At 42.0% G+C, this 23,850-nt stretch overlaps 1 protein-coding gene across 1 annotated transcript in view; it reads left to right on the forward strand.

The window, feature by feature from the left end:
- Nucleotides 1-228: 228 nt before the first annotated feature.
- JADE3 (jade family PHD finger 3) overlaps nucleotides 229-23,850 on the forward strand; it is a 142,945-nt gene continuing 119,323 nt past the window's right edge. The window contains exon 1 of the mRNA XM_040265825.1: nucleotides 229-345. The gene's annotated coding sequence lies outside the window, so the exon portion shown is untranslated. The remainder of the gene's footprint in view (nucleotides 346-23,850) is intronic.

The following is a 23,850-nucleotide window of genomic DNA, read 5'->3' on the forward strand; positions in this document are numbered from 1 at the left end:
CAGTGTCAGGAATACAATAGTGTTCCGCGCCGCTTCAGCCGCTGCCGCCGCCGCCTCCTTCGCTGCTGCCGCCGCCCAACCGCCTGCCCAGCGCTGAGGCCTGACGGGCCGGGCGGGCGGGCGAGGGCCGAGGGCGGGAGCTGAGGCGCGGGGGCCGGCCCCGGCGGATCCGGCGGCGGGGCGGAGGGCGGGGGGTAAGGGAGGAGATTAGGGGGCAGGTGCGAGGGAGGGGAGAGAAGAAAGCGAGCGGTTCAGGGGGCGGTTACCACCTCTACCGGACTCGCCCGGCACGTTGCCGGGCCCTAGTGTGGAGCCGGGAAGGAGCAGCGGTCGCGCCGCGCTAAGGTAGGCGCCCCTGACGCTGGACGCAGGGCGAGCGGGTTTAGGGGGCGTCGCGTCGGGTGGGTAGCGGGAGTGGCGGCCTCAGGGAGTGGAAACGGGCGCCACGGAGCGCAACGTCCCAGACCAACCTCGCCGCGCTCCGGGTCGGTCCGGCTCCACACGGCGGTGGCCTCCGGCGTCCCCAGAGCCTTGGAGCCGAGAGCGTGTGTGGGCTGAGGTAAAGTGCCCGGTGGCTCCTCGGCCGGCTCCGGGCAGCGCTGGGTGGCCGGCCCGGGGGCGTGGGTGGTGGGGGCGGCCGGCCGTGTTCGGCTGCGGCTACACTCGGGCAGAAATTGAGCGCCATAACTGTTGCGGCCGTTTCCTCCGGTGCCCCCTCCTGGCGCCCCCTCCCTCCCGGTTCACTGCCTGCTCTCGGGGCTCCCGGGGTCCGACCCGCGGCGTGAGGACGCGCTCTGCGGGCCTCCTGGGGCCGGATGCTCCAGGGAGCGGGGGCGCACCCCGACTGTTTCGCTGTTGAGGGGCGGGAAGAACCGAGTCCCAGAGACTGGGGGCCGGGCGGTGCGGGCGGCGGCGTGGTCCCGCCGTTGGTGAGCCCCGGCGTCCCGCGGGCTGACGAACTTTCCCTCCCCCTCGCGTTATTGTTCCAGAGCTGCCGGTCCGGGCCGCCGCGACCGGAGAGTGCCGGGCGGTCCGGGGGGGCGGGGGTGGGAAAAACGGGAGGGCTTTCCGAATCTTACGGGAAAATTTTTCCCACAGCTGGGCACGGCAAACTTTACTTTTCTCAGCGATTGAGTTGGTTTTATTCCCCACGCCATGGGGATATCGATTTAAAAAAAAAAAAGTCTGCCTCCAATCTTTTCCTCTCGCTTTTCTCGAGCTACTGCTTCGGTGAAGTCCGGCTTTAAATTGCACGCGGTGACCAACCTGCGTTTATTATTTGTGAGGGGAGAAAGCGGGGGGAGGGACCTCGAGTGTGGGACCATAATGGTGGTATGTGAAGGCATGTTTAAAAGTTGGTATCATTGTGTAGCCCTGGGACATATGCAGCTCCTAAGCATTTGGCAAGAAACTTGTTTGGCCGCTTCTCTGACTTTCTGAGATGCAAGGAAATCCATGCTCTCAGATGTTCATGGGGTTGTTTTGGATGTGAGATCCGTTGATCTGTAAAGCTGAGGATGAGATCCCCGTGTCCGCCCCCCTACCCCGCGGGCCTCCTCGCCCCCCTCGCCCCCCCCCCCCAACCCGCCCCCCGCGCGCGCGCCTGATTGTGTAAGAAATCAAAACCGTGTTGATGGTGATTCCAGTGGCCTGGAGGGAAAGGCGACCTCATTCTCTGATAAAGATAACTGTCTGCTTCTCTCTAAACTGGCAAAGTAATGGAAAATAATTTAGGTAAAGACTGGTTGCACAACATCTTGGCTTAGTTTAAGCAACCCAGAATCCACTTTCCCAGAGTAGTTCTCTTAAATACCTTCCCTGCAGCCATTTCTTGTCAGCCTGGGGGGTGAGGCGGCGGGGGGGGGGGCGGTGAGAAAGGAGTCGGCCTGAACAAAGCATTGTATTTTTATTTAATACTTTCATAACATCTGTAAACAATGGGAATGTGGATCCTAGGCCTCTGTACCCTTTAAATAGTGTAGTTCTCATGCTTTTATAGCATCATGTGGGTAAGTGAAATAGATGTAGTTTTTTTTCCCCTCTCTTCTGTTTATAGCCTAGGAGTAAGGATCCCACCTGCTAACGCAGGAGACTTGGGTTTGATCCCTGGGTTAGGAAGATCCCCTGGAGGAGGGCACGGCAACCCACTCCAGTATTCTTGCCTGGAGAATCCCATGGACCAGAAGAGCCTGGCGGGCTGTAAGTCCATAGGATCGCTAAGAGTCTGACTTGACTTAGCAGGCAGGCATTCTACCTACCTTTATAACGTGTCATTTTCTTTTTCATCTAAAGTGAGCTCTGAATTTAAATACTTGAACTATAAGAGGGTAAAAACTCTCTCCAAGTGTGAAGGAATTACATGAGATCTTCTCAGTGTTAGCTGCCATCACTGACACCTTTTCTTCAACTGTGCTCTTCTCTACAGTTTTGTTTGCTTGAGAAGTGCTTGTAACCTAGTCTTGGTGCCTTGACAGAGTTTCTTGCATTCTTCGTCCAGTCATTTCTGAAATATTCAGGGGTCCTTGTCTGGTTCTAGAACCTACACTTTCGTTCTCCCACTTTTCTGAGTCGTGTTGCTGTGAGTTGGTGAATCTTGGTCACAGGTAGGGGAGAGTGAAGAAGGGCCTCCCAGTCCTTCCTGAAGTGTTTGTGATCAGTTGGCCACCAGGAGTGACTTGGAAGCAGCCTGAGGGGCACCTGTGACCCACCTTCTGGGCTGTAGAGAAGGTTTCCAGGAGCAGGACAGATGATGGTTCATGGCTCTCATAGTTGAGTTGTATGGGTTAGAGAAAGTTAAAATATTTAAGAACAAAAGATGTTGAAGGCTGTAGGTTGAATATGAATTTCTTTGGTAATGCTTGTCTTTTTTCTCCTTTGTGTTCCACCAACTCTAACAACCCATTTCTCCCCTAAGCTACACAAAGCCATTTCTTCTTTATGCATACTTTGAGGTATGGCTGGAACTAAGCAAGTATTTGGGGGGAGGCAAGAGGCAGAAGGCATTGGGTGCTTTTGAAGACATGGCATTACAGAGGGCTCTAATAAGCCTTGATCAGGGATACAGAGATTGAACATTGTGTAGGACATAATGCATCTACCTCCTCATAGAGCTTACACAAAACAGGAGCTGAGGAAGGTAGAAATCATATGCTGGTTTACATTAAGAAAATCTCATCCAAGGATAACTTACTATGATCTTCATTTGTCTCACCTTATAGGTGAGGGTTGATTGTAGGGTGACACCCATGTGGCACTCTTCTGAAATGGCTAATATGGGGACACTTGAATGATTTACAAGTTTCTATCTGTTGTCCTACTTACAGTGGCTAGGAAAGCTGAAGCATTCTGTTTTGGGGAGTGGGGAAGGTCTAGGATGAGTAGGTAGAAGTGATGAATGAATAAAAGGGTGCTAGCAAGTGGTCGTTACAGACCAAGTAACTACTGCTTCGAGTTTTCTGTTTTCTGGAATCTTTGTGATTCCCCCAGGGTTATTTTTTCTTACTCTCTGTAAGTCTCTCCATAGACAATAGCAGCAAAGCTCTTACCATCAGATCTGTCTCTGTGCTGCTCTTGTGTGGGTGGAACAGTGAACAAGAAAGTGTGAGGAGAATTTGCCTGGCCCCATAACTGAGCTTGGGGAAGGGAAAGTAAGGACTCAGAGGGTAGCTGACTGAAGAAAGTAGGGTGCTTGGTGTGGGGAATAGTACTGGAGATTTATCCAATAGGAGATACCTATGTGTTCATTAGTACTATTCAAGCAATAAATAATTTAATCTCTGTCCCAACCCAGAAGCGGTGGCTGAGCCCTGTTCCCCATGGGATTTTTGTCCTTTGATATTGGCTGATAGGCAAGGAAACATGACTCTGGAGTGTGTTTTTTGGAACAGGTGACAAGGTAATATGGTACCAGCATGGCCAGTACCTTGTGTGTTCAATCTCCTGGGAATATCTTTTTTTTTATTTCAAATTTTCAGAACTTTTTATTTTGCTATAATGTTATAATTACAGAAAAGTTGCAAAAATAGTACAAAGAACTCCTGTATTCCTTTTACTCAAACTTACCATTTAGTAACAGTTTGCTCCCATTTGTATTATCATTTGCTCTGTTTTTTTTTATGACCCATTTGAAAGTAACCATTGAGATATTTGTCAAAGGCATCTGCTCATGAGGGTGGCTCAAATGCAGCTGCTGGGTATAGCAAAATATTGGTGAGTGGTCTACCTAAAGTTGTAAAATACACATTTGTAAATAACATGGAATCTCTGGTGTTAGATATAGAAATCATTATCAGTTGTAAAAGTGGTTAAGATAAACTCCCTTTTTGTTGTCATTTTTGTCAAATTTGTTTTTAGCTATGCCAAACTTTAATATTTTTATGAAAATTCATTCCACCACTCCCCAACTTTGTACTTATATATTCGCCAACATTTTAATTTATTTAACAAATTTGTTTGCTAGGGGTATAAGAGGTAAAAGATATTCATCCCCTTGAAAGCTCAACATCCAGAGGAAAGGTAAGGAAATCTACCATCTCAATCAAGGGGAAGAGTATTCTGCTGAAGGAATTTACATGGCTGATTGGAACATCAGGCTGGTTAAGGATTTGAAGAGTTAAAATACCTGGGAGTCGTTTGAGAAGTATGTAAATGTGAAGATTCATTTTTTCTGATCCTCACTGCTCTTAGTTGACAAGGTTCATGAGTTAGAGAAACCTTTGGTGTCATATACAGCACAGGCTGTAGGGTCATGCCAACTTGGATTTTAATCCATCACTTGATTTTGACCAGTTATTTAACTTCACTGTGCCTCGGTTTCGTCATCTGCCAAAACACACTTTTGAGGTAATAATTGCTCTATAAACATTCATCTTCCCTTCCAGAATTGCATTATGGGGGACATAGCAGCAGCAGCATGAAAGGGATTAGGTATTAAGGTGAAATCCAAGGAGGTGTTTCTATTTTTCTACAAATAAATATCTAATTACTAATTGTACTAAATTGAGATGAAGATTACTATGAGATAATAGCAATAACAGCAGTGATGATTTGTTAACCATTTCTTGTGTGCTAAGCATTGTGCTAAGTGCTTATCACAGGGTTTCTTTCTGAGATATGAAGCTCAGAGAGGTGAAGCAAAGGTAACTTGCCTAAAGTCAAACAACAAGTAAGAGGTAGAATGCTTCAGAGAGGGAGATGGAGACCAGCATGGTGCCTTGGATCCTGAAGGCTTAGCAGGAAAAAGCAGGGTAAAAGACAGAAGGGATTGCCAGGCAGAGGGAACAGCAGGTGATGTAAGGGCACTGAGGTGGGAGAGAGGTGGAAAGGATCCAAAGAGGTTTGACTAGGACCTGGAGAAAGAGATGAGACAGGCAGGGTAAGATTGACAGGGTCTTATGGGACCTCGTTAAGGAGCTTGTGTTTTACTCCAAGGGCTGTAGGAGGCTGCTAGAAGGTGTTTCTGTGTGTGTATGTGTGAATCCAGAAAGGCATCTCCTGAGGCCTAAATAAAAGTGGCTTAAGAGAGTCATTTCCCTTTTAGTGTCTCACTTAGTGATCCAATAGAGGCAATGTTTCTGGCCCAAATGTGTAGATCTTAAACAGTTTTTACTGCCCACCATTAACATGGCTAAAAAGAGTTGCTGTGTGTGATGCTGGAAGAAGCTGGTCCTGTGGAATGCTTCTAGAAGGAGGTTTAATTGGGCTCGTATTACCTGATGCTTTTTAGGCTGCATTGAGGGAGCTCTTTCAGCTTTCACCAAGCCCTGTCAAATGGGGAAACAAGTAGAATTGAAAGAAAAAGTAATTCCTGGAAACCTGAGTTCATGTTAGAAATGGAACTGTTGACTATTAGACTTTGGTTTAAATATATCATGATAAAGATGCTTCATTGACTAAATGGAAATTTTTTGTGTTTTGTGTGTATGTGTTTTAGTGTGTGCCATCTGTGATGGCAGACAGCGCATTTGTGAGAATCCAGGAGGACTCAGGAATTTTTTCAATACTTATATATTTATTCTCATCCAGGTACTGCAGGTTTTTCTGTTTGGAACTATTATGTGCAGAGTAAACTTCATAGGGGAAGATGAGTGTTCTCTTCCCCTTTCCATATGTATTGGACCACAGACATATTTACTTTGGAGGAGCCTATGTCAGTTAACTTTTTTTGGAAGAGGGGAGGGAGGGTGGTTAGCTGGCAACTGTATGATCTAGGTTGGCCTTGCTCATACATCTGGTAGTTGCCAGGCTGGTTGGTCTAGGAGGCCCTAAGCTGGGATGGCTCATCCTCACTTCAAGTGGTCCCTCATCCAGCTGGCTAGTTTGGACTTGTTAACATCATAGTCTCAAAGGCACAAACAGTAGCAGATGAGAGCAAGCACCAAGGCAAAAGCACTTCTCAAGTGTCTGTCACATTTGATACTGTCCCATCAGCCAAACCACAGAAGTTCCTTGGCCAAGCCCAGAGTCATTGTGGGAGGGGACCATTACTGCAGTAATGCATATTAATTATTAATGAATATAATCTGTTTTCCTTTGATAAATCATTTTAAACACTTACTTATAAATGTAGTGTATTCTTTTTTTTTTTTTTTTTTTGCCACACCACACAGCATTGTGAGATCTTAGTTCCTCAACCAGGGATCAAACCTGAGCCCCTGGCATTAAAAGCACAGAGTCTTAACCACTGAACCATGAGGGAAGTCCCAATGTAGTGTATTCTTGAGACTAAATAATATGATTGTGCCATCTCTCTTTTATCGAGTTTGAAGCTGAGTGATGGTTTTTCTGGAAGGAAGCCAAAGGGTGACAGTGTGGCTCAAGATATAGTCTCATGAGTGGCTTGGTTGCTCACTGATCTTATATGGCTATTATCAAAGGAGCCCCTGGGTTTCCTCAACCTCGGGTTCAAGCTTTAGCACAAAAACTGTAATGTGCTAGACTGCACTAGGTTTTCAGGTCAAGCAAAAAGATAATTAATTGGGAATCCATCACTACCTGAAAGATGAGAGAAACTTTTGCAGCCTTTCTTCATAACCTTTATGTGAGTTACAATTATACCTAAGAGAAGAAATCCTTATTTGGGCATTATAATAAGGACAAAGAATTCTGTAAGGTATGTTTTATTTGGTCAAAATTTTAAAATCTCTGTGTGGTTGCAGTGGAGAATCCACTGTTGTGCTACAGAGTTAGTGGCCAGTGATTAGTAATTTGGGGCATCAGCCGGCCTTTGCTTGTGACGATTTTAGAAGTAACACCTTTTACATACCTGAAATAGGCTTTGCAACCAGCTTGTGGCCTGAAATATATTACATGAAAATTCAACTGGATCCTAGTAAGCACATGGGGAAAACTGAGTAGAAGGCTTTATTTTGTACATCTTAGAGCTCCAGAAAATTGCCTGGTGATAGAATCTCAGTTTCTTTTTTTCCCTCTTAGGATAAAAATTAAACATCCCTGATATTTTAAGTCAGTGACTTGGAAATAGCCATCAAAATTATAAATGCACATATCATTTGACCCAGCAAACACTTGCAGAAATGAATTCAACAAATACTTGCATATTACTTGGAGTATTGCTATTAATAGCAAAAGAGTGGTTATAGCCTAAGGATCAATCAAGGCTTGATTTCTACAGTAAAATATTACATTGATATCACATGATCTTCAAGATGTACAAAATGAAAAATAAAGCAAGAAATAGAGCACTGTATATTGTATACTAACATTTGTGTATAATAGTGGGGCAGTAATGCATTTTTGCTTGTATAAGCATAAAATATTTCTGAAAGGATACTCAAGACACTGAGCTTTGGGGCACACATGGCTGGGGTAGAGGGAGGGAAGGAGACTTCATTACATAAACTTTTATGTATACTTTTGGAATTTTAAGCCATGTGAATATATTACCCTATTTAAAAATTAAGGACATTTATCTAAAAAGAAATGGTGTATGGTTATGGTGATATGAACTTCCATTGACCTGGTCAGAACTATCCTTGTTAAAAAATATATCCAGCCAGTTTTGTTTCCTAGAAATGCCTCAGAATAGCATACTTCTGAATTTTTAACTATAGCCCTACCTTTTCCAGAATGTCATATGAATGGAATAAATGCAATATGTAGCCTTTTTTGGTCTGCTTTTACATGATTCATCTAATAATACTTTTTCCTTTTTATCATTGAATTGCATTCCATTGTATGGATGTACCACAGTTTGTTCATTCACCTGTTTGAGGACACAACTTGGTTGCTTCCAGGCAATTATGAGTAAATCTGAATAAACATTTTGTGTGGACATGTTTTCAGTTCACTTGGGTAAATACCTAGGAATGGGATTGCAGAGTTTTTATAAGAAACTGCCAAACTGTGTTCCAAAATGGTTCTCTATCATTTTGCATTTCCACCAGCCATGAAAACGACTGTATGTCAAAGTTCATCTTCCTGTGTATGGATGTCCAGTAGTTCCAGAACCATTTGTTGAAAAGACTGTGTTTCTCCATTTAATTGCTTTTGTACTTCTGTCAATGCTTGTGACATATGACAATGCTTGTGTGGGTCTATTTCTGAGATCTCTATTCTGATGAATTGATCTGTGTGTCTATCACTTTGCCATTACCACACTGTCTTGACTACAATAGATTCATAGGATTCTTCAGTTAGGTTCAGTCGCTTGGTCATGTCCGACTCTTTGCGACCCCATGAATCGCAGCACGCCAGGCCTCCGTGTCCATCACCAACTCCCGGAGTTCACTCAGACTAATGTCCATCGAGTCAGTGATGCCATCCAGCCATCTCATCCTCTGTCATCCCCTTCTTCTCCTGCCCCCAATCCCACCCAGCATCAGAGTCTTTTCCAATGAGTCAACTCTTCGCATGAGGTGGCCAAAATACTGGAGTTTCAGCTTTAGCATCATTCCTTCCAAAGAAATCCCAGGGCTGATCTCCTTCAGAATGGACTGGTTGGATCTCCTTGCAGTCCAAGGGACTCTCAAGAGTCTTCTCCAACACCACAGTTCAAAAGCATCAATTCTTCGGTGCTCAGCTTTCTTCACAGTCCAACTCTCACATCCACACATGACCACTGGGAAAACCACAGCCTTGACTAGACGGACCTTATTTGGCAAAGTAATGTCTCTGCTTTTGAATATGCTGTCTAGGTGGGTCATAACTTTTCTTCCAAGGAGTAAGCGTCTTTCAATTTCATGGCTGCAATCACCATCTGCAGTGATTTTGGAGCCCAAAAGAATAAAGTCTGACACTGTTTCCACTGTTTCCCCATCTATTTCCCATGAAGTGATGGGACCGGATGCCATGATCTTTGTTTTCTGAATGTTGAGCTTTAAGCCAACTTTTTCACTCTCCACTTTAACTTTTATCAAGAGGCTTTTTAGTTCCTCTTCACTTTCTGCCATAAGGGTGGTGTCATCTGCATATCTGAGGTTATTGATATTTCTCCTGGCAGTCTTGATTCCAGCTTGTGTTTCTTCCAGTCCAGCGTTTCTCATGATGTACTCTGCATATAAGTTAAATAAGCAGGGTGACAATATACAGCCTTGACATACTCCTTTTCCTATTTGGAACCAGTCTGTTGTTCCATGTCCAGTTCTAACTGTTGCTTCCTGACCTGCACATAGGTTTCTCAAGAGGCAGGTCAGATGGTCTGGTATTCCCATCTCTTTCAGAATTTTCCACAGTTTATTGTGATCCACACAGTCAAAGGCTTTGGCATAGTCAATAAAGCAGAAATAGATGTTTTTCTGGAACTCTCTTGCTTTTTCCATGATCCAGCAGATGTTGGCAATTTGATCTCTGGTTCCTCTGTCATTTCTAAAACCAGCTTGAACTTCTGGAAGTTCACGGTTCACGTATTGCTGAAGCCTGGCTTGGAGAATTTTGAGCATTACTTTACTAGCGTGTGAGATGAGTGCAATTGTGTGGTAGTTTGAGCAATCTTTTGCATTGCCTTTCTTTGGGATTGGAATGAAAACTGACCTTTTACAGTCCTATGGCCACTGCTGAGTTTTCCAAATTTGTTGGCATATTGAGTGCAGCACTTTCACAGCATCATCTTTTAGGATTTGAAATAACTCAACTGGAATTCCATCACCTCCACTAGCTTTGTTGGTAGTGATGTTTTCTAAGGTTCACTTGACTTCACATTCCAGCATGTCTGGCTCTAGGTGAGTGATCACACCATCGTGATTATCTTGGTCTTGAAGATCTTTTTTGTATAGTTCTTCTGTGTATTCTTGCCACCTCTTCTTAATATCTTCTGCTTCTGTTAGGTCCAGACCATTTCTGTCCTTTATCGAGCCCATCTTTGCATGAAATGTTGCCTTGGTATCTCTAATTTTCTTGAAGAGATCTCTAGTCTTTTCCATTCTATTGTTTTCCTCTCTTTCTTTGCATTGATTACTGAGGAAGGCTTTCTTATCTCTCCTTGCTATTCTTTGGAACTCTGCATTCAGATGCTTATATCTTTCCTTTTCTCCTTTGCTTTCTGCTTCTCTTCTTTTCACAGCTATTTGTAAGGCCTCCCCAGACAGCCATTTTGATGTTTTGCATTTCTTTTCCATGGGGATGGTCTTGATCCCTGTCTCCTGTACAGTGTCACGAACCTCATTCCATAGTTCATCAGGCACTCTATCTATCAGATCTAGGCCCTTAAATCTATTTCTCACTTCCACTGTATAATCATAAGGGATTTGATTTAGGTCATACCTGAATGGTCTAGTGGTTTTCCCTACTTTCTTCAATTTAAGTCTGAATTTGGTAATAAGGAGTTCATGATCTGAGCCACAGTCAGCTCCTGGGTTGTTTTTGTTGACTGTATAGAGCTTCTCCATCTTTGGCTGCAAAGAATATAATCAGTCTGATTTCGGTGTTGACCATCTGGTGATGTCCATGTGTAGAGTCTTCTCTTGTGTTGTTGGAAGAGGGTATTTGCTATGACCAGTGCATTTTCTTGACGAAACTCTATTAGTCTTTGCCCTGCTTCATTCCACATTCCAAGGCCAAATTTGCCTGTTACTCCAGGTGTTTCTTGACTTCCTACTTTTGCATTCCAGTCCCCTATAATGAAAAGGACATCTTTTTTGGGTGTTAGTTCTAAAAGGTCTTGTAGGTCTTCATAGAACCGTTCTAGTTAGCTTCTTCACCATTACTGGTTGTGGCATAGACTTGGATTACTGTGATATTAAATGATTTGCCTTGGAAACGAACAGAGATCATTCTGTCGTTTTTAGATTGCATCCACGTACTGCATTTTGGACTCTTGTTGACCATGATGGCTACTCCATTTCTTCTGAGCGATCCCTGCCCACAGTAGTAGATATAATGGTCATCTGAGTTAAATTCACCCATTTCAGTCCATTTTAGTTCACTGATTCTTAGAATGTCAACATTCACTCTTGCCATCTCTTGTTTGACCACTTCCAATTTGCCTTGACTCATGGTCCTTATATTCCAGGTTCCTATGCAATATTGCTCTTTACAGCATTGGACCTTGCTTCTACTACCAGTCACATCCACAACTGGGTATTGTTTTTGCTTTGGCTCCATCCCTTCATTCTTTCTGGAGTTATTTCTCCACTGATCTCCAGTAGCATATTGGGCACCTACTGACCATAGGATTCTTGAAATCATGTAATATGAATACTGTTATTTTTTCTCCTTTATCAGAGTTGTAGTGGTGAGAGAGGACATCCTTAATTTGATCCAATCTTGGAAAGTATTCCCTCTCTCACTGTTAAGTATGTTAGCTGCACGGTTTTTTTTAACCCTCTTGTGCTGAATAGGGCTTCCCAGGTGGTACTAATGGTAAAGAACCCACCTGCCAATGCAGAGATGGAAGAGATGCGAGTTCAGTCCCTAGGTCGGGAAGATCCCCAGGAGGAGGACATGGCAACCCACTCTAGTGTTCTTGTCTGGAGAATCACATGGACAGAGGAGCCTGGTGGGTTACAATCCTTGGGGTCACAAAGAGTTGGACATGCCTGAAGAGACTTAGCATGCACACACACTGAAAAGATTTAATATAGGCCTAAGGCTGCTATCTTTAGAAGGCCTGCTTGAAAGATTGACCCTTGACTGGTATCTGGGAAACTGGCTTTTCAAACGTTTTTTAATAACATTTTTTAAAAATTTATTTGTTTATACCAGGTCTTGGTTGCGACACACACAGTCTTTGATCTTTGTTGCAGTGTGTGAATTCTTTAGTTGCACCATGTGGGATCTAGTTCCTTGACCAGGGATCAAACCCAGGCTCCCTGTGTTGGCAGTGTGGAGTCTGAGCCACTGTAGCACCAGGGAAATCCCTCATTTTTGAAACATTTTGAAAAGAAAATATTATATTCTACATTCATTTATTCCTTTCCCAGTGCTTTTCATTTCTTTATGCTAATCCAAGTTCCTACCTTATTCATAATCTTTCTGCCTGAAGAATGTTCCTTTAACATTAACTTTTATGCCAGATATACTGTCAGTAAATATTTTGTTTCTGTTTGAGAAAGTCTTTTTTTCCCTCACTTTTGAAGGACATTTTCATGGAATGTGGAATTTTCATGGAATATTGACACTTTCTTCCTCTCTCCACTGTTGCCTTGCTTGCATGGTTTCTGATAAGTCTGCTGTAATTCTTATCTTGTTCCTCCATAGTTAATTTGTCTTTTTTCCTCTGGTTCCCTTCACTTTGTAGTTGCTTAGGTGTGGCTTTCTTTTTTTCATATTTGTGCTGCTTGGTATTCTCTGAGCTTCTTGTATCTGTGGTTTGTTGTCTGTCACTAATTTTGAAAGTTCTCAGCCATTATTTCTTCAAATCATTATTATGTCCAGTTCTCTTTTTTTCCTTCCTTCTGGGGTTCCAATTACAAGTATGTTATTCTGTTTGATATTGCCCCACAGTTCTTGAATGCTGTGTTCTATTTTTTTCTCTTTTGTCTCTTTTCATTTTTATTTTTATTGACCTGATCAGTAAACTTGATCTGTATGTTCACTTATTCTTTCTTTGTCTGTGTCAGTTCTGCTGTTGAGCATGGTGTGTTTTTACTGTTTTTTTTTTTATTATTATTGAGTGTTTTCATTTGATTCTTTATCACAGTTAACACCTCTTTGGTGAAATTATCCATCTGCTCTTGCATATTGTCTACCTTTTCCATTAAGAGTTTTTAGCATAGTAATCATAATTCTTTTAGATTTCATTTCTGATAGCCCCGACTTCTGTGTCATACTGAGTCTGGATCTGATGACTGTTTTGGCATTTGTAATATCTTCCTGAAAGTGAAAGTGAAGTTGCTCAGTCATGTCTGACTCTTTGCGACCCCATAGACTGTAGCCTACCAGGCTCCTCTGTCCATGGGATTTCCCAGGCAATAGTACTGGAGTGGATTGCCATTTCCTTCTCCCGGGGATCTTCCCAACCCAGGGCTCGAACCCGGGTCTCCCATATTGTAGACAGACACTTTCCCATCTGAGCCACCAGGGAAGTTCAAACTGTTGACATGAATCTTGAAGAAAGGCAGTGAAGTGAAGTCACTCAGTCGTGTCCAACTCTTTGTGACCCCATGGACTGCAGCCTACCATGCTCCTCCGTCCATGGGATTTTCCAGGCAAGAGTACTGGAGTGGGTTGCCATTTCCTTCTCCAGGGGATCTTCCCGACCCAGGGATCGAACCCAGGTCTCCCACATTGTAGCCAGATGCTTTACCTTCTGAGCCACTGCCTTTTATTATACCTCATAAATAAGCTGAAAGCTGAACATGGGCAGGAGAACACAAGTTTCCTTCAGCTAGGCCTTTAGTGTGGGGATTTAAATTAATCAGGAGTTGGCCTATGTTCCATCTTTGTTTTTGCTACGCGCACCAGAGATTTCTGATTCTTCTAGTGATAGCTTCTTTTTGACTCCTGCTTAGCTTTGGGTTTTTCCTTGTGCTGTTTCCCAAGAGCTGTCTCTTATAGCCCTCCCAGTAGCTGGTTTTCCAGGTGGTGGTTGGTGGGGGAGGAGGAGTTCTCTGATGATTTGATTAACTCTCAGGCAAGTGCTAGAACTGCCTTTAGTGTGTCTTAAGTGTGTCCTTCACAAGATTTCCTGCCCCTCTTCCAGGGGTGGAGCTTCTTTTTCTTTTACTTCTGTTCCTTCTCCCAGCTGCAATGAGTATCCACCAGTATCCTCAAGCCAGAGATTTTAAGTCCACCCCTCAAACCCCTGCAAATTAAGCCTTTTGTTCTGTGTGATAGATAAAGGAAAGGGGTCTGGGTGGATTTCACAGTGAGTGCTGTTTTCCTCAGCCAACCAGCACCTTGGTGGAAGCTTTGACATTTTTCCTAATCCTCCCTGTAGGAACCTTATGGGATTCCTTTTGGTAAAACTTGAGGATGGGAAACCCCACCCCCACAATGTGGAGTCCAGGAACTTCATACTCTCATGATGTTTCCATACTCTGGTCTCCGGTAATTTGTCAGAATCTCTAGTTTAATCTTCCTACACGTTCAGATCCTGTGTCTACCTGCAGGCACCAATCTCTTCAGATAGTGGGATGGGGGTTTGCCCTGTGACTTCATTTCTCTGATAGGGCCATTGGACATATCAAGAGGAGTCACTGATTTTCAGTGGATCTAGCTTCTTTGTTGTTGTAAAGGTGGAAATGATGGTCTCCCAATACTTTACATGACCGAACTGACACTTAAGTCCTCAAAGAAAGTTTTATTCTACATAAATGTCTAGTATGCAGCTCACAGAAATTTAGTGCAGGTTAGTTTTTTCCCCCTATTTTTATTTTTCTCATACCCTTGAATTTTATAGTTGTATGGTTAGGGAGCCAGGAATAATTGATTCTGGTTTGGCTTCTGCCTATTTTAGACTTTAAAAACCTCTATACCACTGGCAGTATGTTAAATGTTTGTCTTGCTCTCTTTCAAAATTCTGTGTGTGCCTTTGTAATTATTGAGTATGTTGTTAGCAGTCAATAATAATTTGCTTCATTCAAAATTAGAGCATGGTTTAGCCTTTCTAGATTATAGGGTTTGTTGGTGACCATGTGTTTGTCATTTTTATTCTCCGCATTTCCAGGTGCAGTTCAGTTCAGCTAATATTTGAGTGCCCACTGTGTTATGAGTGAGGCACTGTGTTAAGTAGAATACAAGCCTAACCTGGTAAATAGGGTGCCTGAAGGCAATGGAAGCCCCATGGATGGAAATATATTGTAACTTGGGAATCATCTCCATTTTAATTGAGAAGGATTTTTAAAATTCTTTTTAAATTTTTGTTTTTAATTATACTAGTAATGCATGAATGCATTCTAGTAAAAACTGAAAAGTTGTAGAAAGAGCTGTGGTTGTCCATGACATCCTTATGACATTCATTCCATCACGTTCTCCTTTCCAGAGTTAATTTTGGTTACATACTTTTGTTTTAGTCTGCAAATTGCTATATTAAATATATCATCTAGTAAGTTTACTGAAATACTTTTAATATTTTTTGGCCACACCACATAGCATGTGGGATCTTAGTTCCCCAACCAGGGATCAAACCTGTGCCCCCTGCAATGGAAGCACAGAGTCTTAACTTGGACTTTCTTCAGGGAAGTCCTGTGAAATACTTTTATTTTTAAGGAAATAAACACCCAAATTCATTTAACTTTTAAGGAATGTTTATTAGAGGTAGCTGTCATCATTCCGATTGGATGTGTGGCCTAATCATGGTTCTTTGCTTCACATTATAATTTAACTCTTCTAATTTTTAAACCTGAAAACTAGTGTTGGTGATACATTGAACTGTAGAAGGTTATTGTGAGTAAATGATAAATACAGAAATTAGTGCTGACTGAAAAGATGATGACCTGTTGCCTTTTCCTTTATCATATGGTGGATATGACTTTATGGGGGATGTGTATAGTTGTGTGGATTTTGACACATGTATATAGATCAGTGTAACCACTGCCAAAATCAAAGTACAAAACAGTTCCATCACTTCAGGAAATTCCTTTGTGCAACCTCTTTCAGTCACATTCTGTTCCCACCCCAACTCCTGGCAGCTACTGAGCTGTGCTCTATCATACTCTAGTTTTGTCACTCTGATGTAACATAAATGTAGTCAGACTATATGTAATCTTTTGAATCTTGTTTTTTTTCACTCAGCATAATGCTTTTGAGATTTCATCCAAGTTGTGTGTTTCAAATGGCTTGTTCCTTTTTATTATTGAGTAATCTTCTATTGTATGAATGTACCACATTTTGGTTGTTTCCAGTTTTGAGTGATTATAAGTAGAGCTGCTATAAAAGTTCACATGCAAGTGTTTGTGTGCCCATAAATTTGCATTTTTTCTAGGGTAAATATCTGAGGGTGAGATTGCTAGAATTACACTGCCATTCATGGTAAAACTAGTTAGCTAAAGTTTGAATGCTAGAATGGATAGAATAGCAAAGAGCCAAGTTGTTTAAATCTTGCTTTTGCCTTTTTCTAGCTATGCAACCTCGAGTGAGTTTAACCTCTTTGTGCCACAGTTTCTTTATTTGTATAGTTTTAATTGAGTTTTTTTTTTCCCTCACCACACCACATGGCTTGTGGGATCTTAGTTCCTTGACCAGGGATTGAACCCACACCCTCTGCATTGGAAGGTGGAGTCTTAACAACTGGGCTGATGGGGAACTCCCCAGTTTCCTTGTTTGTAAAATGAAGTTCATATGGGCTTCCCAGGTGGCACTAGTGGTAAAGAACACACCTGCCAGTGCAGGAGACACAAGAGACACTGGTTCGATCCCTGGGTGAGGAAGATCCCTGGAGGAGGACATGGCAACCCACTCCAGTATTCTTGCTGAGAGAATCCCATGGACAGAGGAGCTACAGTCCATGGGGTCACAGAGTAGGACACAACTGAAGTGATTTAGCATGCACGGGATTATGTGTGGAATTAATGGCATATTAAGAATAAAATGCTGACCAATGTCTGGCAAACAAATACATTATTCTTATCATCTCATGTTTAATAGAACCTTTACTTGTCAGAAACATTTACCTTTATTCAGTTAAAATGGAGAAACTAAATAATCCATAGGGGTGGTGTGTTTGGTAGGCAAGTCTTCAAAGTATGTTGACTATGAGTGGAATCTTAAAAGTTGTCCTTAGTGGTGAAAAAGTTTAGGAACATATAGATGTATGGGAGTCCTATATAATATCTGAAGCTTGGACCCACTTTTGGACAACCCAGATGCCCACTGTTAATGGTTTTCCTTGTCCTCCCAATGTTAAAGAATCAGTTCACCAAAAATTTAGTGTTTTGCTATATTTTATAAAGAAGCTGCAAAAAGCTCAGAATCAGGTAGTTCAGAATCAATTAACACTGAGTGCTTGCTGTATACCAAGCCTATGTCTAGACACTCCTCAAGTATATAAACCTGAGTATCTTCCCCATGAAATAATTTGGATAATCACTAAATGTTATTTTTATACTTTTTAAAAAAGCTAACTGTTAAGGACACTAATGAGGCATGATTTCTTGGAACCTCCATGATATGAACCATTTATAATTTCTCAGATCCTAAAATAAAACACATATTTTTAAAGGAAGTCTCCCCAGTTTTGAAGAGCACATTGAGAGAATTGGCAAAAACTCAGCATGCCCACTCAGATCTCTCCCTAGAACACTATGTCATTAGAAAATGCAGTGGAGGTCCCTTTCTTGCGTAACTGCTGTATACTGTGGTCTGGCTCAGTCTGAGCAAGCACCAAGGGCAGAGGAGATGTGTTTTCCCTTTGAAGAACTTTTTCCTATCCTGTGATGTGCTCACAAAGGGCCACCCATTCACCTACCAGACAGTAGATGAAGCCCTGTATATGCAAAAAGGAAACGAAATATCCTTTCTTTTCCTGTCTCTTAGTTGAGTTGTTTGTAATGTTTCCACATGATACAATCCATCAACTGAGGACAGTTCTTCACCTGGAATTTCAGAGCAACTAGGTGGAACAGTCTGGGAAGTCATTTCTGAGTTGTTTCCTCACTGCCTCCCCTCTACCAATACCACCAGCACTCCAGCACTCCAGTTTACCTGGAGCCTTTCCTCACAACTGGATCATCATGTCCTCTTTGCCCTGCCAGTCAGTCCTGCCTGGGCCAATTCCAAATTCTTGGCAATTCTAGCTTAGCAGGAGATTCCCCGCTTCCCCAAAGGCCACTCATTTGGATGTAATCCTCTACACCATATTCTCTCATTTTAAGTCTTGTCTTTTGTATTCACTTTGGCATCTAATGCCATACTTCCTTACTCTGTGACTTATTTCATATACACATGACCTGAAGGTTACAACTAGACTGCCACTCCCATGATGCTAGGAAGCCTTCAAATTCTCTACATTTTATCTCTCAGAAATACCAAACAGAATTGTTGCCTGCTGATGTTTTTATTTCTATTGAAGTATAGTTGATTTACAATGTTGTGTTAGTTTTAGGTGTACAGCAGAGTTATTCAGATACATATATATGTATGTATATAAGTGGCACTAATGGTAAAAAACCTGCCTGCCAATGCAGGAGACATAAGAGACATGGGTTCAGTCCCTGGTGGTTCAGACAGTAAAGAATCTGCCTGCAATGTGGGAGACGTGGGTTGGATCCCTGGGTTGGGAAGATCCCCTGGAGAAGGGAATGACAACCCACTGCAGTATTCTTCCTGGAGAATTCCATGGACAGAGGAGCCTGATGGGCTACAGCCCACGGGGTCACAAAGAGTTGGACACGACTGAGTGACTAACAGACACACACACACACACACATACACACACACACATATACACACACACACATTCTTTTTCAGATTATTTTCCCTTATAAATTATTACAAAATATTTAGTATAGTTCTCTGTGCTATACAGTAAGTCCTTGTTGGTTATCTATTTTCTGCCTGCTGTTTAATTAACAAACCAAATGGCACTTCTCATTTTGTGTTTAAAAATCACACATAGCATATTCTGATGGCCACATAAGTCCTGTGGAAAGCAGTAATTTTGGGGAAAGAAATACACATTTTGCAGACTGTCAAAAGAAAACTGGTATTTTCCTATGCTGCCAATGTGAAAAGTGTAGCTATACCGTCTGCCTGGGCAGAGCATGGCTTCACAGTATAGATTACAGTCAAAACTGCAGGCAGCTTTCACCTGGCTCCATCATGGTTTCCAGCCTTATCCACAACCCCTTGCCTACTTATAATATTAAGGAGCACTAGAATTTTTTCTTTTCAAATATAGACAAAACTTTGACTGTAAACAGTTGTATCCTACTTGTCACACGTGAAACTTGGATCTTACACAGGAGAGAGGGATGTGTGTGTGTGTGTGTGTGTGTGTGTGATGAGTCTAAATTTAGCTCTCTCTAGGATAACCTTATATGCAGAGTACATCATGAGAAATGCTGGGCTGGATGAAGCACAAGCTGGAATCAGGATTGCCGGGAGAAATATCAATAACCTCAGATATCCAGATGACGCCACCCTTATGGCAGAAAGTGAAGAACTAAAGAGCCTCTTGAAAGTGAAAGAGGATAGTGAAAAAGTTGGCTTAAAAATGAACATTCCAAAACAAAATCATGGCATTCAGTCCCATCACTTCATGGAAAATAGATGGGGAAACGGTGGAAACAGTGGCAGACTTTATTTTGGGGGGCTCCAAAATCACAGCAGATGAGTGCAGCCATGAAATTAAAAGACGCTTACTCCTTGGAAAGTTATGACCAACCTAGATAGCATATTAAAAAGCAGAGACATTACTTTGCCAACAAAGGTCCGTCTAGTCAAGGCTATGGTTTTTCCAGTAGTCATGTATGGATGTGAGAGTTGGACTATAAAGAAAGTTGAGCGCCGAAGAATTGATGCTTTTGAACTGTGGTGTTGGAGAAGATTCTTGAGAGTCCCTTGGACTGCAAGGAGATCCAATCAGTCCATCCTAAAGGAGATCAGTCCTGGGTACTCATTGGAAGGACTGATGCTGAAGCTGAAACTCCAATACTTTGGCCACCTGATGCGAAGAGCTGTCTCATTGGAAAAGACCCTGATGCTGGGAAAGAAAGATTGAAGGTGGGAGGAGAAGGGGACGACAGAAGATGAGATGGTTGGGTGGTATCACTGACTCAATGGACATGAGTCTGAGTGAACTCCGGGAGTTGGTGATGGACAGGGAAGCCTGGCTTGCTGCAGGCCATGGGGTTGTAAAGAGTCAGACATGACTGAGTGACTGAACTAACTGAGGATAACCAGTTAAATCCAGAATAAACATTTTTTTATACTTCTAAATAAGCTTACTTGTAAAAACTCCAATTATGCCCTTTAACCCCTTGAGCAGAATCCATGTAAGCACTTGGCTTTAGGGAAACCGTCTTTAGGCTGATTTCCTGCCATGATCTCTGTACCACTCCAGGTCCAACTCAACTTCCTTCCAAATGGCTGTTCATAAAGATGCACGTTGTAAAGGCCTCTTCCATATACCCACTTCTGCCACTAAGGCCACCATGCACCCCTCACTGCTCACTGCATGTACTCCTGAGAGCCTAGCAGGTAAAGTCCGCCACAGCCAAGTATAACCTTTCCCATCATTCTTGCCACTTATGTCCGAAATCCTCTCCTCTACCCACTGTACCCAAGTGTACATTCACTAGAGTCTAAACATACCATGAGTCATCCTGCCACTCCGTCTGTACTGACTCTGCCTGAAGTTCTGCACATTCCTCTGTGTTTGTTCTAGCTGCATGTTTCTCAGGATCCACTCAGAAGCTCATATTTTTTTCACCTCAGTGGTTCCTACCATCTCTCAAGGCTCAAGAACTATGTGCTCAACACTTATATTCCCAAATGGGATAGTGTGATAGAGTGTTAGTGCCCACCCAGTCTTACATCTCTGTATATATACCACGTTATAGTGTGACTTTGCAGCTCCTTCCATCAGGAGGTGGAATATATTTCTCTACACCATGTGTCTGGGCTGTTTGTGTAACTTGCTTTGGCCAAATATGCAGCATGAGTAACTCTGGGTGACTTCTGAGCCTAGATCTCAAGAAGTCTTGTAGCTTTCCTCTTTTCCCTGGGAACTCTGAAGCAACCATGTGAAGAAGCCCCAACTAGTCTGCTGGAGGAAGAGAGATGGTGTGGAGAGGCCAGTCAACTGCCAACCATTAGACATGTGAGTGAGGCCATCTTTATTCAGCCCTAATCATATTGCCAGATGACTAACCTCATGAGGGACTCTAGGAAGGACTAGCAGAAGAACCACTCAGCTGATTTTTGCCCAAATTGCTGATGCAGAGAATTATGAGCAAATAAAATGGCTGTTATTTTAAGCCACTAAGTTTCGGGGTGAATTGTTTCATGTAGCAATAAATAACTGAAAGGGCAGATTTTGTTCTGCTGTATTCCTGGCTTCTAGAGAGCATGTCCATGATAGGTTTTCAGTAAGAGATTGTGGATAACTGTCATTATGGTGTCATTCCTCTCTCTACTTAGTAAGCAACCAAACTTCCCAGTCCTCTTGTCTCTCCCTGGCTCTCAAACAATTCAAAGCTTGAGCTCAACACTGTCTTCCAGAATGACACCTTGTAGTTCTTTTTTGCTCCACTGGACCAAAATCCATTCACTTGCTCCCTTCACATCCCTGTGACAGGTTGTATCTCTCAGCTCTACTCTGCATCCCTCACTACTTACCTCATTCACTAACTCTGAGGGGCCACCCATGGACTGCCTCAGTGCCATAAAGCTGTTCTCAATTTCCCAGCCTTCCATCATCACTCTGAACCCTAACTACCTGATTCACATGTGCTTATAGTTAGGAGAGACCCAAGAGATTGTCTAGGACAACCCCTTCTAGTTATAAATGAGGAAGGAAGGTCTCAGATAAAAAATAATAATAGTAAATGGCTTATTCAGGGTCACATGGTGGCAGTCTCAACACCAGAACCTACATGTCATGTAGATTATCACCTAGTAGATTGCTTATTTATGCTTGGTTCCTATGTGTGCAACTGTGCCCTGTGATTTAGACTGTGAAAGTTCTTTGGAGACAGACATATCTTTTTCTGCTTTTTTACACTCTCCTGCTATCCCCAAAGACTAACCAGTAACTATTGGACACATCAGTAGTCAATAAATACTTGTTGATTAATTGACATTTAAGAGGAAATTATGCTTGGAACTGTTTTGTATTTTGTTTCTGATGGTAATTGCAACCATAGGTATTTGTCAAAACTCGAACTGTATATTAAAAAGGGTAAATTATACTGTGTGTAAATTTTTCAATTAAGGTATAATTCAAAGCAATTATGCTGAAGAGATCTATTTATTTGATAAAAGTGGCTAAATGTATAGGTAATGTATTACCGTGAGAAAATAAATTTGTACATAATAGGCACTCAGTAACGTTAGTTTCCTCCCTTTACACAAATGCTTCATGATTACCTGTCAAGACTGTAAAAGAAAGCATTCCTGTCCTAGGAGGTGCCTGGATTTCAGATGACTTCTAAGATCCTGTGATTGGTTTGAAAGGTAAATAAATTATTATTTTGGAATGTATGTGTAAAGTAAAATACAGAAGTGCTACCACACTATTCTAAAGGTGAGCCCCCTAGAACCTTAAATTTTATTTCCAAAGATTTAGACTCACGTATAAAACTATTAACCCTCTGTTAATAGAGATTATTTTAAAACTTAAAAGTAATACAAAAGAATGATCAAATGTCCTTTCATTGTCATCCTGGAGCATTGTCTGAGAGGCCCACTCAGGGATTATTTAGTTCTCTAGGGAATTACATCTTTGCTTGGCTTATTATTCACTAATGATTAGGATCTAGACCTTTTGAAGAGACATGTTAACTTACAGATTTTTGTCTGGTAGAAATGAAAAAAAAAATTCTGTTCGGTAGAAGAAATAGTCCCAAAGACTATGGATTAACTGTCCTTTAGTGCATTAACCACCTTTCTATCTAATTTAGCTATATTTTAGCATTTTTACTTTCAGTATCTATATATACTGAGTCTCTCAAATATTCTTTGAATCAGCCTTGCATAATTCTGGGCCCTCACTAATAAATTAGTCTTTGACATATTCATTCTGTATTTGTATATGAGTCATGTTTTTAATTTTTTTTAAGATTCTTTTTTTTGTTTTTTTTATTTTTATTTATTTATTTTTAATTTAAATTTATTTTAATTGGAGGCTAATTACTTTACAGTATTGTATTGGTTTTGCCATACATCAACATGAATCCGCCACGGGTGTACACATGTTCCCAATCCTGGACCCCCCTCCTACCTCCCTCCCCATACCATCCCTCTGGGTCATCCCAGTGCACCAGCCCCAAGCATCGTGTTTTTAATTTTGAAAATTACATTTGACACTACAAACATCCTATGATGATGTCTGTGGACCATGCCCCATCCTATACAAAGTCACTGGAATCTACTACTGATTGCTGGTTTTAATGCTGTATGAACAACTTGAGATACATTTTTGATCATGCTGGTACCTAAAGAGGTCTTCTCAGGAAAAAACTAAGTGCCTCTGCAAGTGCTCAAGAAAACTGCAGAAAGACTTTCTGGAACTACTCCCACAAAATTCGAAACTGATGTTCTTTCCTATCATGTTACTGTTCTCTATCTATAAACCAAGAGGATGGCATGAAGAACCGTGGTTTTAGAGATCCAGAGCAAACAGACTCACACTGGGCCCTTCTTTCCTGTTAAACATTAATCCTATAATCCGCTTTTGCTAGTAATGGCCATAAAATAACTATATTGGGGCACTAAAAATTGATAAACTAGCAGCTGCCTCAAAAATCTAATAGCTTTGGCAAAATATACTGCAGCTTGTTGTGATAGAGCCTC

The sequence above is a fragment of the Oryx dammah genome, unplaced genomic scaffold (assembly GCF_014754425.2).
Source record: "Oryx dammah isolate SB20612 unplaced genomic scaffold, SCBI_Odam_1.1 HiC_scaffold_23, whole genome shotgun sequence".
NCBI lineage: Eukaryota > Metazoa > Chordata > Mammalia > Artiodactyla > Bovidae > Oryx > Oryx dammah.